Source organism: Scardinius erythrophthalmus, assembly GCF_964197995.2.
Source record: "Scardinius erythrophthalmus genome assembly, chromosome: 1".
NCBI lineage: Eukaryota > Metazoa > Chordata > Actinopteri > Cypriniformes > Leuciscidae > Scardinius > Scardinius erythrophthalmus.
Genome location: NC_138221.1, coordinates 23,561,568 through 23,576,064, shown reverse-complemented (window position 1 = coordinate 23,576,064; position 14,497 = coordinate 23,561,568). Strand labels below are relative to the sequence as shown.

Genomic DNA, 14,497 nt, shown 5'->3' with positions numbered 1-14,497 from the left:
TGTTCTGTAACGGGCACCTAGTGTTAAGTAGTGTTCATGACATGAATGTTGATATGCCTTTAAAGCAGAACTATACAGCTTTGCCGATTTCTTCGCTGTTTTCTCGCTTTTTGCTCGCGGGTTTCTCTATAGAGCTCCCCCTACAGCTTCGGAATAGATATTTGACAACACTGTCGTCAAAACTCGTTGCCGACTCTCCCCCCTCCCATCTCCTCCTGCTGGTCATGTGCATTTGTTTTCAAAGAAGCCGGCGAACGCACCAAGCCATGTCCACGGAGGTATGTATGATACACAGAAGGCTAGCAAATACATATTTAGACAGTTTATGTGTGCAGTGCCGTAAAGCAATTCGTTACATCGAGAGACCTGATATCACGCGATACTTCCTGACGCTGAGGCCCGCGGCCCGCTGGCCCAAAGTTGCAAGGGTGGTGTTTCGGCTCACAGGCGCTTGGGGGGTGCGAGACGACCACCATTCAACCCGAAAACAGTCATATAATACCAATGACTCCGAAGCTGTTCGGTTAAGGTAAAAAAGTTACTTAGTTCACCTTTAAGATGACTTCTTCTATGGCGTACGTTATTGTATGCATGCTGTTCTTATGTGAGCGTGTTTCAGAGTGTTTTCTGTTCCCTGCTAACATTCGCTCATTGACATGTATGTGAAGACTGAAGAGTGTGCTTAACTGAGAGGAAGCATCTATATGAATCTCGTGGAACTACCAGTTCATTTGTACTTGTCTTGTATCCTTCATCTGGGCAGACTTCAAACTATCTGACAGACATTACAGTTTGTGACATAAAACACATTTTTAAAAAAAAATTTGATTTGAAAATCTCATTTGATTTATTTGTGAGTTTTATACATTTTTGTGAAACTCTTTACATTTATTTGTGGATCTTAATCTATTTATTTGTGAATTTGATAAATCTTTGTGAATCTCTTTAAATTTGTCTGTGAATCTCAATCTATTTATTTGGAATAATGCAACAATTCTAACCCCATTTTTTACAAGCATATATCATCATATATATATATATATATATATATATATATATATATATATATATATATATATATATATATACTCACCTAAAGGATTATTAGGAACACCTGTTCAATTTCTCATTAATGCAATTATCCAATCAACCAATCACATGGCAGTTGCTTCAATGCATTTAGGGGTGTGGTCCTGGTCAAGACAATCTCCTGAACTCCAAACTGAATGTCAGAATGGGAAAGAAAGGTGATTTAAGCAATTTTGAGCGTGGCATGGTTGTTGGTGCCAGACGGGCCGGTTTGAGTATTTCACCATCTGCTCAGTTACTGGGATTTTCACGCACACCAATTTCTAGGGTTTACAAAGAATGGTGTGAAAAGGGAAAAACATCCAGTATGCGGCAGTCCTGTGGGCGAAAATGCCTTGTTGATGCTAGAGGTCAGAGGAGAATGGGCCGACTGATTCAAGCTGATAGAAGAGCAACTTTGACTGAAATAACCACTCGTTACAACCGAGGTATGCAGCAAAGCATTTATGAAGCCACAACACGCACAACCTTGAGGTGGATGGGCTACAACAGCAGAAGACCCAACCAGGTACCACTCATCTCCACTACAAATAGGAAAAAGAGGCTACAATTTGCACAAGCTCACCAAAATTGTACAGTAGAAGACTGGAAAAATGTTGCCTGGTCTGATGATTCTCGATTTCTGTTGAGACATTCAGATGGTAGAGTCAGAATTTGGCATAAACAGAATGAGAACATGGATCCATCATGCCTTGTTACCACTGTGCAGGCTGGTGGTGGAGGTGTAATGGTGTGGGGGATGTTTTCTTGGCACACTTTAGGCCCCTTAGTGCCAATTGGGCATCGTTTAAATGCCACGGCCTACCTGATCATTGTTTCTGACCATGTCCATCCCTTTATGACCACCTACTACTGCCAGCAGGATAATGCACCATGTCACAAAGCTCGAATCATTTCAAATTGGTTTCTTGAACATGACAATGAGTTCACTGTACTAAAATGGCCCCCACAGTCACCAGATCTCAACCCAATAGAGCATCTTTGGGATGTGGTGGAACGGGAGCTTCGTGCCCTGGATGTGCATCCCACAAATCTCCATCAACTGCAAGATGCTATCCTATCAATATGGGCCAACATTTCTAAAGAATGCTTTCAGCACCTTGTTGAATCAATGCCACGTAGAATTAAGGCAGTTCTGAAGGCGAAAGGGGGTCAAACACAGTATTAGTATGGTGTTCCTAATAATCCTTTAGGTGAGTGTGTGTATATATATATATATATATATATATATATATATATATATATATATATATTAGGGGTGTAACGGTTCACAAAATTCACGGTTCGGTTCGATACGATACACTTGTGTCACGGTTCAGTTCGGTACGGTTCGGTACATTTTTGATACAGCAAAAAGAAAGAAATGCCAGAGAAATTTTCTTTATTTCATTTTTTTTAAATTTTTTTTATTAAAACTAACATCATAAAGTATGTTTTTTTATTATTATTACTTTGAGCAATTCTGGAGCAATGATTGACTAGGAGCATATAAAACAAACAGCTCCTTGGAAAAAATTAAATGTAATATTGTAGTAGGCTAGTTATAAACAGGTGTATTTTAGTTCAGATATCCATAGTGAATGTTGCTGATCTGTGGACAAGTTCATTCAAGGCACAATGTTTCTTCCTGGTTTCCATGTCAGCGCTGTTTGATCCGTTAATAACAGAGAAATGTAAATGTTTATTCTGTGGAGAATTAAAATGCTTTCTTTACCGGATCTCTTATTAGCGCTGTGTAGTAAGTAACAGTGTCGCTTGATCATGATCGGCTCGCGTTCATAGACAATATGCTCGCGCTGCACTGGTCCAAACTGATAAACGGTCCTTCAACCACGCAATAATGAGCAGTTTCGTTCCGTTTGCATTACGTTTGCCATTTGATGTTGGACAATGTTGTGGTCGCGCCGGCGTCTCTTACATTATGAGCGCGCTTGCCATGCGCCTACATTTGAAATAAGCAAATTTTGGTCGGCAGGAAAAATGGTACAACGAACCGTTCGGTTTGAAAATGCGTACCGAAAACCGAACCGAAAGCCTCGTACCGAACGGTTCGATACGAATACACGTATCGTTATACCCCTAATATATATATATATAAACATAGGCTATAGTTATTTCATTATCAAACTACTTGGAATACTAACTCGTGGCCTCAAGATACTAACTCGTGGCCACGAGAAAGTGAATTTTTTCAAGGCGAACGTTCCCTTTAATGTTTCCATGGCGACGCCATGGTGATTCTCAAATACGTGTAAGTGGGTGTGTTTGGTCGTTTAAAAACCTTAAAGGACAAGTTCGGTATTTTACACTTAAAGCCCTGTTTACAGATCGTTTCTGATGAAATAGAACGGTTGAGATAAAAATGTGGACACATGCTGCTGTCCCGAGAATTTTAGGTTTATTTCGCTTCTCCCCCCCACCTACAGAATGGCAGCCTATGGGCACTGGAACAATCCTTCCTAAAACGCATTAAACTTTCGATTACAAAGACGTGAAACTCACCGAGTGGTCAGGGGTGTTCACTGATATGCTCACACAAAAATCGCTGCAAAAGATGCTTTCCAACAGGTTTTATCGTAGTTTTTGTCCAACACCATTGACTTGAATTGGATGGGCTGTGTGCGGTACGGTATTACTTCGCCGCTTCTTCTTCTGCTTCTTCTGTGTATTCAATGAAATGCCAGTAGTTTGCTTGCAATTGGCAAAGGTGCATTATCGCCACTAACTGGGCTGTAGTGTCTATTATTCAAGCTCTCAACGGAAGAATCTACGGGTGTGAGACGTTTGGAAAAATAGGTCCACAGTTTTACAACGAATGGTAAAACACCTGTTGGAATGCATCTTTTTCAGCGATTTTTGTGTGAGCATATCAGTGAACACCCCTGACCACTCGGTGAGTTTCACGTCTTTGTAAACGAAAGTTTAATGCGTTTTATGAAGGATTGTTCTATTTCATCAGAAACGATCTGTAAACAGGGCTTTAAGTGTAAAATACCGAACTTGTCCTTTAAATAATCTTGATCTATAAATGAGATGGGCGCCGCAATGTTGTCCTGTCAGTCGGATTTACAGCACGTGATTTCATCAGTTTCTCCCGAAATAAATGCAAGAAAGTGGCCCGGTGAACTGAGAAGAATAGAGTAAACTTTATAGTTCCTTGTCTTGCACTATGTTTGTCTAATATGAATAACACATGTCGGCAAATTATATTTGAATAGATTGTTATTGCTGCTTCCACAGACATCAGTGTGTTTTACAAACTCCAAATGTATTGTTTGACTCGTGCTTATGTGTATTTAAATATCTGAAACCAAAAATAAACATTATGAAGTTGAAAAAACTGCTTTTGTGATGACAGCGCTGAATGCGTCAGACTCCGGCTCATTTAAAAACCTTTATAAATAATCTTGATCTAACATGAGATGGGCGCTGCAATGTTGTCCTGTTTTTTTTACAGCACGTGAATTCATCAGTTTCTCCCGAAATAAATGCAAGAAATTGGCCGGTGAACTGAGAAGAATAGAGTTAACTTTATGAAGTTTGTAAAACACACTGATGTCTGTGGAAGCAGCAACACACTCACACAGCAAAATCCCCAGTGTTAAATTAACACTCCTCAGTGTTTATATGTGACCCTGCCTGTGAAAACCCAGCTAAAGTCATTTTTTTGTGATTCAGTGTTTTTTACATAAAATCATCCTACACAATGTAAACAACATTCTGTGAAAATATAACCTAAACCTTGATATCTTTAAAATTGACTGAGTAGGCTATGTCAAAGATTTGCTAAAATTCGGCCTCAGAAAATCATATTTTTGAGAAATTCAAATTTAAAGATAAGTTATTTTTTAAAACTGCAACACATTTGATCCATAGTTATCCTGCATATGTGACTTATAACACATTAAAGCTTAGATTCTCCCCTTTTTAGTGATATATGACACATCAGTGGAAAAATTCTTAAAGTTTTGTAAAACAGATCTATTTATTATGATGTGCAGGTCCAAAAAGCTAAAAGCATAAACACATTGAAACGAATGGGGGTACCAAAAGAGCTTGATCATAGCAAAAATTACCATGTCAATTCAGTGGAATGGTTTGTATAACTTTATTAGTAAAATGAAATATCAGTGAAATGTCAATAATATATCAATTAAATAACATACCATTTCTCATTCTCTGAAATTATCATTCTCTTACTGGCCCACGGTGTAACTGAGTAAATCTGGAGTAAAAAAAAATATAAAAAAAAATAAAAAAATTCAAGGGATAGTTTACCCAAAAACTACAATTGTCATCATTTACTCACCCTGATGTTGTTCCAATCCTGTATAAGTTTCTTGCTTCTGCTGAACAAAAAATAAGATATTTTAAAGAATGTTTGTAACCAGACAGTTGACAGCACCCATTGACTTCCATAGGTGCCGCCAACTGTCTGGTTACCAACATTCTTTAAAATATCTTATTTTTTGTTCAGCAGAAGCAAGAAACAATGAGTATGAGTAAATCATTTGTGGGTGAACTATCCCTTTAACAGGTCAGTCTCAAACGTTGTACACATTCTAAAATTGTCTAGATGCAAAATAAAATCCTGAGTGATAGCAACTCTCCCTCCTTGAAAAATAAAGAACACTTTTCCCCATTGAAATACTTGCAGTTGCAAGAGAAACTGATTTGCAGTTTCACATCTGGACTTCCAGCATTCGAAGCAAATTCTTCTTGCTGGTGTTCCCTCTTCATGTTCGCCAGACAAAAAGCTTGGGGTTCAATCACCAAAACTGGCTTGTCCTCCTCATCATGTTGGTCACTGCCTGAAAAAGCAAAGATCATTTTTTTTCAATTCAAAGCAAGATACCTAAAAACATGATTGTGTAACATGCAAGAATGGGAAGTGGGTTTAATTCCACATTTAAAATGGATAATGAAGCATTTTATATGAAAATATCAGAAAATATTTTTTTCAGTTTAGTCAGACTGGATCTGATTAATTGAGGGGAGGGCATAGGAACAAGAAACAGCCTATAGGTGGTAAGCAGACTTCAATTCAGAGTGTAATGAAACAAATAAACATCATGCCATAAACGTAATTAATTTAAACTGACTAAATCCCAATCAACAAATGTAATAAACATTTAAATCCACTATTTTTGCATCACAGATATGTGTTAGCATTAGCCTACATTGGCTGGACACTGACAGTCTACATTTAGGCTACATATTTAGCATAAAAAAATAATAACAAAAAACTTACCGTCAAATTCCTTGTTAGTTTCGTCAAAGAAGTGTCCTGTTCATCATCACAATCATCCTCCAGAAAATAATCCGCAACAAAACCGGTTAAATCATAATTTGGGTTCAATTCCACCGAGATTAATATCAAGCAAGCTGTTTAAGCAAGCAGCTATTTTCCGTTCCTGCTCATACTTAGGTGTCGCCGGCAAAGCCATGGCCATGTCAGATGTCAAAACAACGCATTACGTTACCATCATCCAGCAAATAACACGTAGCAGGCCAAAAATGTCCTTAAAATAAGTTTAATATTATTGGCAGAATACTAAGCTACAAAACAAATAAGCAGTTCTTAAAATATTGGCTATGACAAGAAAAAATCACCACAGACATCTAAACGCGGCTGACTCTCTCTTTTTTTGCATTGTGTTGACCTGATTACCGGAGCTTGCGGTCCGGATTGATATTAAAGTCTGTTTTTACTCTTTCTAGTAGAAAATACACAGAAAAGAAGTTCCTGAACCGATTGATATACGAATCAGCAGTGTTGTTGCGCAAAATAAACCCAGAGACGACTGAAATCAATGTTTAGGAAGCCCACGTCCGTTTTTTTTTTTTGCGCAAAAGTATAACGTAGTGTCAATAAAATCATTAATTTCATTATTTATCATGTTATAAATGAAAATGTAAGTATTACATCTCAAAACCATTGGTATAATCTATCATTTTAGGCAATAAACACACATGGACTATTTTTGTCATTTTTATGGCTATGACTACTTTGACGCTCGTTAACTCATAATTCGTTTCTGCGACTTTAGCCGGGGTTTCACAGGCGGGGTCACATATGTGTCCACACTACAGGGTGTTAAAAATTAACACTGAAGCAGTGTTGAAGTTAATGAGTTAATTAAGTTAACACTGAAGCAGTGTTGAAGTTAATGCAATAATTAAGTGATTAATTAAGCGATGATTGGCCATTAGTGGTGACACCTGATGATAACAAGCAGAATCACTGAAGGAAAGAGAAAAAACAATAACAGAAAAAAGAGAAACACAAGAACTACAACTGACTTCGAGTCATTACACATTGCTGCACTTATTATTACCAGTTTGACTTTATTTCTGTCATACATAGACAAAAGTTCTTGAGATTCTTTTCAAGCTACCATTTTGGTGGTCAGTGTTTGCTTTAGTTGGGCTCTTGACACTTTTCATTTTTTAATATTAGTTTTTCTCTGGTTGCTACAACTCTGTGTTTATAAAGCATATTTGTTACTGCAAGAGAAAACATGACCTGCTCACAATATGTTTTGATGATAAAAACATTATCATGTAGTTTCCTTATTCAATGATGTGAGAGTCTAAATCTTTGACTATATTCTTGATGTCTTGTTTTAGTATTGGTGATTGTAGCTCTGAGATTCTACAGTTTGAGATCCAACAGCAATATCAAAAATTTTGAAATTTTAGCAAAAAAGTTATTGTGTTTAAACACACAGACAAGAAGAATCAGCATATGAATCTCAACAATGGTGACAAAAAACAAACTAGTGACAAAACAAGCTACTAAAGTCAGAACAAAACAATAGCAAAATAAAAGCCAACAGAAAAAACAATGAAAATTACAGGACAATTCAGCTGCATAATTTATTCATGCTGCAATGCATGATGTCAGCCATTGATGCGTTCTGATTGGTGGCTCCCATCATGCACTGCAACATTAAGCATTTGTTTGATTGTCACCATTGTTGAGATTCATATGTAGATTCTTGATGTCAGAGTGTGATTTTAAATTCTTAAGACCTTTAAAACATTGCTGAAAGTAACAACTGTAGTGAAAAATTAATAAACATTTAGATAATCAGTTTATAATGCTGGGTGACATCATTGAATCAGGTCACTAGTAATTTCATCATTGAAACACAACCAGGGCTGCATTTCCAAAAGCATCTTAAACCTAGCTTGATCACAGACCAACAGCAACAAATGGTCTGTACGATCAAATTAGGCTTGCGACGCTTTCAGGAAATACAGCCCAAATCATAGTTTCTCTTGCCACAACATATGCTCTATTAGCACAGAGTTGGAGCAGCCAGAGAAATACTAATGTTAAATAGTAAAGGGTCAAGAGCCCAACTAAAGCAACCACTGACCACCATAATGGTGACATGAAAAGAAACATTCCATAAAACATTACCATCTAAACTTCTGTTAAATCTAAATAAGACCGTGTGTAGATGTATGACAGAAATAAAGTCAAACTGGTAAAATAATAAGTGCAATAATGGTTCAAAGTCAGTAGTTCTTGTGTTTCTCTTTTTTCTGTTCTTGTTTCTCTTTCCTTCAGTGAGTCTGCTTGATATCATCAGGTGTCACCACTAATGGCCAATCATCACTTAATTAATCACTTAATTATCTCATTAACTTCACCACTGCTTCAGTGTTAACTTAATTAACTCATTAACTTCAACACTGCTTCAGTGTTAATTTTTAACACCCTGTACACAGCAAAAACTCCAGTGTTAAATTAACACTCCTGGGAGTGTATATGAGTCCACTCTCAAAAGTGTAAAGTGTTAAAATATGAGTGTTAAATGAACACTCAAGAGTGTTAAGTTAATGAGATAATTAAGTGATTAATTTAGTGATGGTTGAGCATTATTGAAGACACCTGATGTTAACAAGCAGAATCACTGAAGGAGAAAATCACTAATTGTAAGTTACCGTTATGGTGATCAGTGTTTGCTTTAGTTGGGCTCTAGACCATTATATATTTACTTTAGATTTTGTTTGTCTGCTGTTATTGATTTATAACAGTCAGATGAACAAAGAAAAATATGATCGGATGGCGCTGGTTATGTTATGACATAATCATGTTGTGATCTGTAAAACAAAACTTATTGAGATGGCTTAACTTGTTAATTACAGCAGCTCTGTGATTCTACAGCACATGATTTTCAGTATTTTTCATATAATCCAAAAATATTTCGTAACATTGTTCTGATCAAAAGACTTTCAAATAAATTTATTTAAAACACAGACATCAATAATCAGCCTGTGAATCTCAACAATGGTGACAATAATAAAGCATGTTGCAGTGGCTGCCACCAATCACAACTCATTAATGGCTCCCATCATGCATTGCGGTATGAATAAATTATGATCTGAATTGTCTATGTAATTTACTTTTCCTAATTGAATATTCTGCTCCTCACCATTGTTGAGATGCATAGACTGAATCTTGAGGTCTGTGTGTGCCGAAAAGAATGATTTTTTTGTTTTCAAAACAACTTTTAAGAAATCCTTTATATTATATCTAAAATTCTGGATATTTATGCAGATTCACAGTTATGCTGTAATCAACAACATAAATCTAAGTTAGAAATAACGATCTTAATGAGTTCAGTGATCAAGTTCAAATGATGATTGTCATAATATAACCAACACCATCAGATCACTTTTTTTTCTTTGTTCATCTGGCAGTTATAAGATACAACAGCCAGACAAAAATTAAAGTATACATATAAGGGTCTAGAGCCCAACTAAAGCAAACACCCATCAGCATAGCGGTGGCTTACAATTAGTGATTTTCTCCTTCAGTGATTCTGCTTGTTAACATCAGGTGTCTTCAATAATGCTCAATCATCACTAAATTAATCACTTAATTATCTCATTAACTTTAACACTCTTGAGTGTTCATTTAACACTCATATTTTAACACTTTACACTTTTGAGAGTGGACTCATATACACTCCCAGGAGTGTTAATTTAACACTGGAGTTTTTGCTGTGTAGTGTGGACACATATAAACACTGAGGAGTGTTAATTTAACACTGGGGATTTTGCTGTGTAGACACATTATTTGCTAGATCTAACCAAGTTTCGGTTAGAATTAAGAAATCAAGGTTATATGCACAAATAAGATCATTAATTAAGAAGGACTTATTAATTAAAGATCTGATATTTAAAAGAGCCAATTTCACTATGGTAATATGATCTGCTTTAGAAATCTTACACAGCAAAAAGTCCAGTGTTAAATTAACTCTCCTGGGAGTTTATATGGCTCCAGAGTCAGTGTTAAAATATGAGTGTTAAATTAACACTCAAGAGTGTTAAACTTAATGAGCTCATTAAGTGATTTATTGAGTTATAATTGACCAATATTGAAGACACCTGATGTTAGCAAGCAGAATCACCAAAGGAGAAAATCACATTTTTAAGACACCGTTATGGTGATGAGTGTTTGTTTTAGTTGGGCTCTTGACCCATAAAGCATTAACTACAAATTTTGTTTGGCTGTTGTATCTGAGTTATAACTCTCAGATGAACAAAGAGGTGTTCATTTCTCACTCTCAGGTGATCAGGTGGTGTTGGTTATGATTTGATAATCATAATTTGACCTGAATATCAAATCTCATTAAGAGAGTCAGATTTACCTTGTTGATTACAGCAGCCTGTGATTCTACAGCAAATGTTTTTCATCATCAATATAATCCAAAATATTTCTTAAAAATTGTTCTGATAAAAAAATACGTAGAAAATTACTTTATTTAGACACACTGACATCAATAATCAGCCTGTGAATCTCAACAATGGTGACAATAATAAAGCATGTTGCAGTGCATTCTGGGTGCCACCAATCAAAACTCATTCATGGCTCCCATCATGCATTGCGGTATGAATAAATTATGATCTGAATTGTCTTACTAATTTCCTTTTACTAAATGAATATTCTGTTTGTCACCATAGTTGAGATCAATACACTGATTCTTGATGTCTGTGTGTGCCTAAAATAAAGATTTTGTTTTATCAGAACAGCTTTTAAGAAATCCTTAAAACTAGGTAGAAATAAAGATCTTATGCTGTAGAATCACAGTGATGCTGTAATCAACAATATACATTTAAGTCAGAGATTAGACTCTAAATGAGATCAGTGATTCAGGTGAAATTATGATAATGTCAAAACATAACCAACAAAACCTGATCAACTTTCTCTTTGTTCATCTGGCAGTTATAAGATGAAGCCAAAGATAATCTAATGTTTACAGTTTAAGGGTCAAGAGCCCAACTAAAGCAAACACTGATCTCCATAACGGTGTCTTAAAAAATTTGATTTTCTCCTTTGGTGATTCTGCTTGTTATCATCAGGTGTCTTCAATAATGCTCAATCATCACTCAATGAATCACTTAATGAGCTCATTAAGTTTAACACTCTTGAGTGTTAATTTAACTCTCATATTTTAACACTGACTCTGGAGCCATATAAACTCCCAGGAGAGTTAATTTAACACTGGACTTTTTGCTGTGTAGTTTGTTTAGTTACTCTCTGAAAATTTGCCAGATTTACCCCATAGGCTGGACGCAATCGATTTCTCCTATCACTTATTATTACTGGAATAGGCCAATTTGGGATGCTAGCATTAGATGGCACAAACTGAGTGGATGGACAAAGACATAGAGGATTTTCATTTTCGTTTCCAGCAGGACATTCCTAATTTATAGATTGCAAAGTATCTGAAAGCACAGGGAGAGCTGGAAAAACTGTCAATGTATACCAAAGGCCATGTAATTTAAAAGGATAAAAGTCAATTTTTTGACTCCTCTATTTAGATGAAGGCCATTTCTTCCAAACAGATCATGTCTAGTCCAAAAATAATCAAAATTCCCAATGAAATTAAAACCAGCAGCAATACAAATTTTTTTTAACCATATGTGCAATCCAAAAAGAAGGCTAAAAAACTCACATCCCCTAGAGGGCAATGGAATGGGACCTGATATGAGGAGTTGTCTACCTAAGGAGTCAGCTTTAAAACAGAGGTTCTCAAAATCTTGGTACAGTTTTGCTGACTGCCTATCCATTACATCATTTGCCCCAGCATGTACAATGACTGATTTTACAGAAGGGTGAAGATCAAGAAGTTTTGGTAAAAGGAGGACAAAATCACTGACCTTACCATCACTAAGTGAGTATGTGATGGCTTCTGGAAGTCTAATTTCTTTAACTATTGAGTCCCAAGAGAAGTTGTGGAGAAAGAGTGTCTTTATATGAGAACACAGCAAGATTGGCAGGAAGAGTACAGATAACAGGAGACTTTGGCTCCAGATTAGGCCAGAGGGCAGTGTAGTCTCCCTAGAGATGATTGCCACCGGGTTTTTTTTTGTTTTTGTTTTTTTTTATTAACATTTTGTCAAAGTACAATTTTAACACGTATACACCATTGAATCAATATACAGCTTCATATATCTGATCTTAACAAGGTGAACAAAATAAGAAAAAAATAAATAAATAAATAAATAAATAATAATAAAAAAAACACATAGATACACAAATGAAAAACACTTAGGGGTCTGCTTATACATTAAAGTTAAAATAATGAAATAATTTGATTGTTTTGTTTAATTTGTTGTTCTTTTTTTTTTTTAATTTTCAATGCTGTTCCAATATTTTTTAAGGTCTGTAATTTTGAAATTGTAAAAGGAGGGTTTGCTTCTTTGCCAAATCGTTTTGTGCAGATAATATTTAGCTAAAATAATAATTAAGTTAATTATATATTTTTCATTGGCTGATAAATTTGGCTCAGTGACTATAAGAAGTATTTCAAATTTGCTTAGAGAAATGTTCTTTTTTATCTTTTGGGAAATAAATCTTTGTAGATGGGACCAAAAGGAAGCTACAAGGGGACAATCAACAAAAACATGCTCAATGGTTTCTCCTTCACAGCCATAGAATGTACAAATGTTACACACAGTTGGAAAAAAAGTACAGATGTTTGCTTTTGAAGGGTAATATCTGTGAACAATTTTAAATAAAACTTCTTTGATTTTATTTACAATAATATACTGATGAGGTAGCAGGAAGATCATGTTCCATAATTTCTTGTCCAGTAAAGTCCATCGGTGTTAACATATAGGAGTACTGGCAGGATCAAGTATGTTTCTAATAAAAGTATTGTCACATCTCTTATCTGTGAGTGGAATACCAGAAATAGTAGGAGAACCGACTGTTACAGATAGAGAAGTATCTGTCTGTATGCTCTGCGCTAAAGAAACAAGACTAACAGGATACCATATTTACCATATTTTTCCATGAAGTGCTCATAAGAATAAAATTAATTTTTTGTATTTAGCAAATTGTTTACTGTATTCAGATTACTTATAAACCAATTATTCAGAAAAAGTGTTTTGTTTTTGTGTAGTATATATTGTTCCAAAGAATACAGTTGTGAGGGGAGAAATTGTGTTTAAAGATAAGATTCCAACATAACAAGTTTTGTTTATGAAAATTGCTTAATTTCACGGGGAGTTTTCCTACCAAAAAAGGACAAATCAGTAGAAAGTTAAGACCACCAATATTTTCAAATAAGCTGTTTGGAATAATATTCCACATACTATTTGGACACTTGAGGAATCTTTTAATCCAGTTGATTTTTATAATTTGGTTAAATGAAGTAAAAGTTAGTACATTCAGACCACCTTCAGCCAGAGGGTTTGAGAGAACAGACCTTTTAACCTAGGCTTATTCTTCCATATAAATTTGAAGAGAATTTTATCTAATTGGGAACAAGTGGATTTTGGAACATCTAGAGATGAGAAAACATAAGCTGCTGACATCCCTTCTGCCTTACTTAACAGAACTCTGCCATATATGGATAGATCTCTGGCAGACCAACAATTTAAATTTGGTTTTGATGGTCTGAGTCACCGGGAGCATATTTAGGTCCAGAGTTTCTCTAGGATTTCTCAATATTTTAATACCAAGATAAGTTATAGTGTTTTTGAGCGGGATATTACATATTTCAGATTTGCTGCTGTCTTTTAGGGGCAGAATTTCAAATTTTTTAACGTTTAGTTTTACTTTTGAGAACTTAGATATTATAGATAAAGCTAGGGGTACTTGTTCGATATTTTGCAAAAATAAAGTGGTATCGTCTGCAAGTTGTGAGATTTTGATTTCTTTGTCAAGTACTCCAATTCCCTTAATGACGGATTCTGCAGTCGAGCGCAGTTGCTCTCCACTGACTGCGCTGATCAAAAGCATGATGGGAAACGACACAGCTTAATGCTCATTGGTTAAACAACTGTGATGTATTGTTCTTTTTTAAAATGTTTCATTTTAAAACTCTAATATCATGTTTTATGTGTATACGTGAATATTCCCAAACTATCTGACAGTGCG

General features: G+C 35.5%; 1 protein-coding gene across 1 annotated transcript in view; it reads right to left on the bottom strand.

The window, feature by feature from the left end:
- Positions 1–14,497, bottom strand: part of LOC308697603 (uncharacterized protein) — a 641,328-nt gene that overhangs the window by 229,998 nt on the left and 396,833 nt on the right. The window lies entirely within an intron of this gene.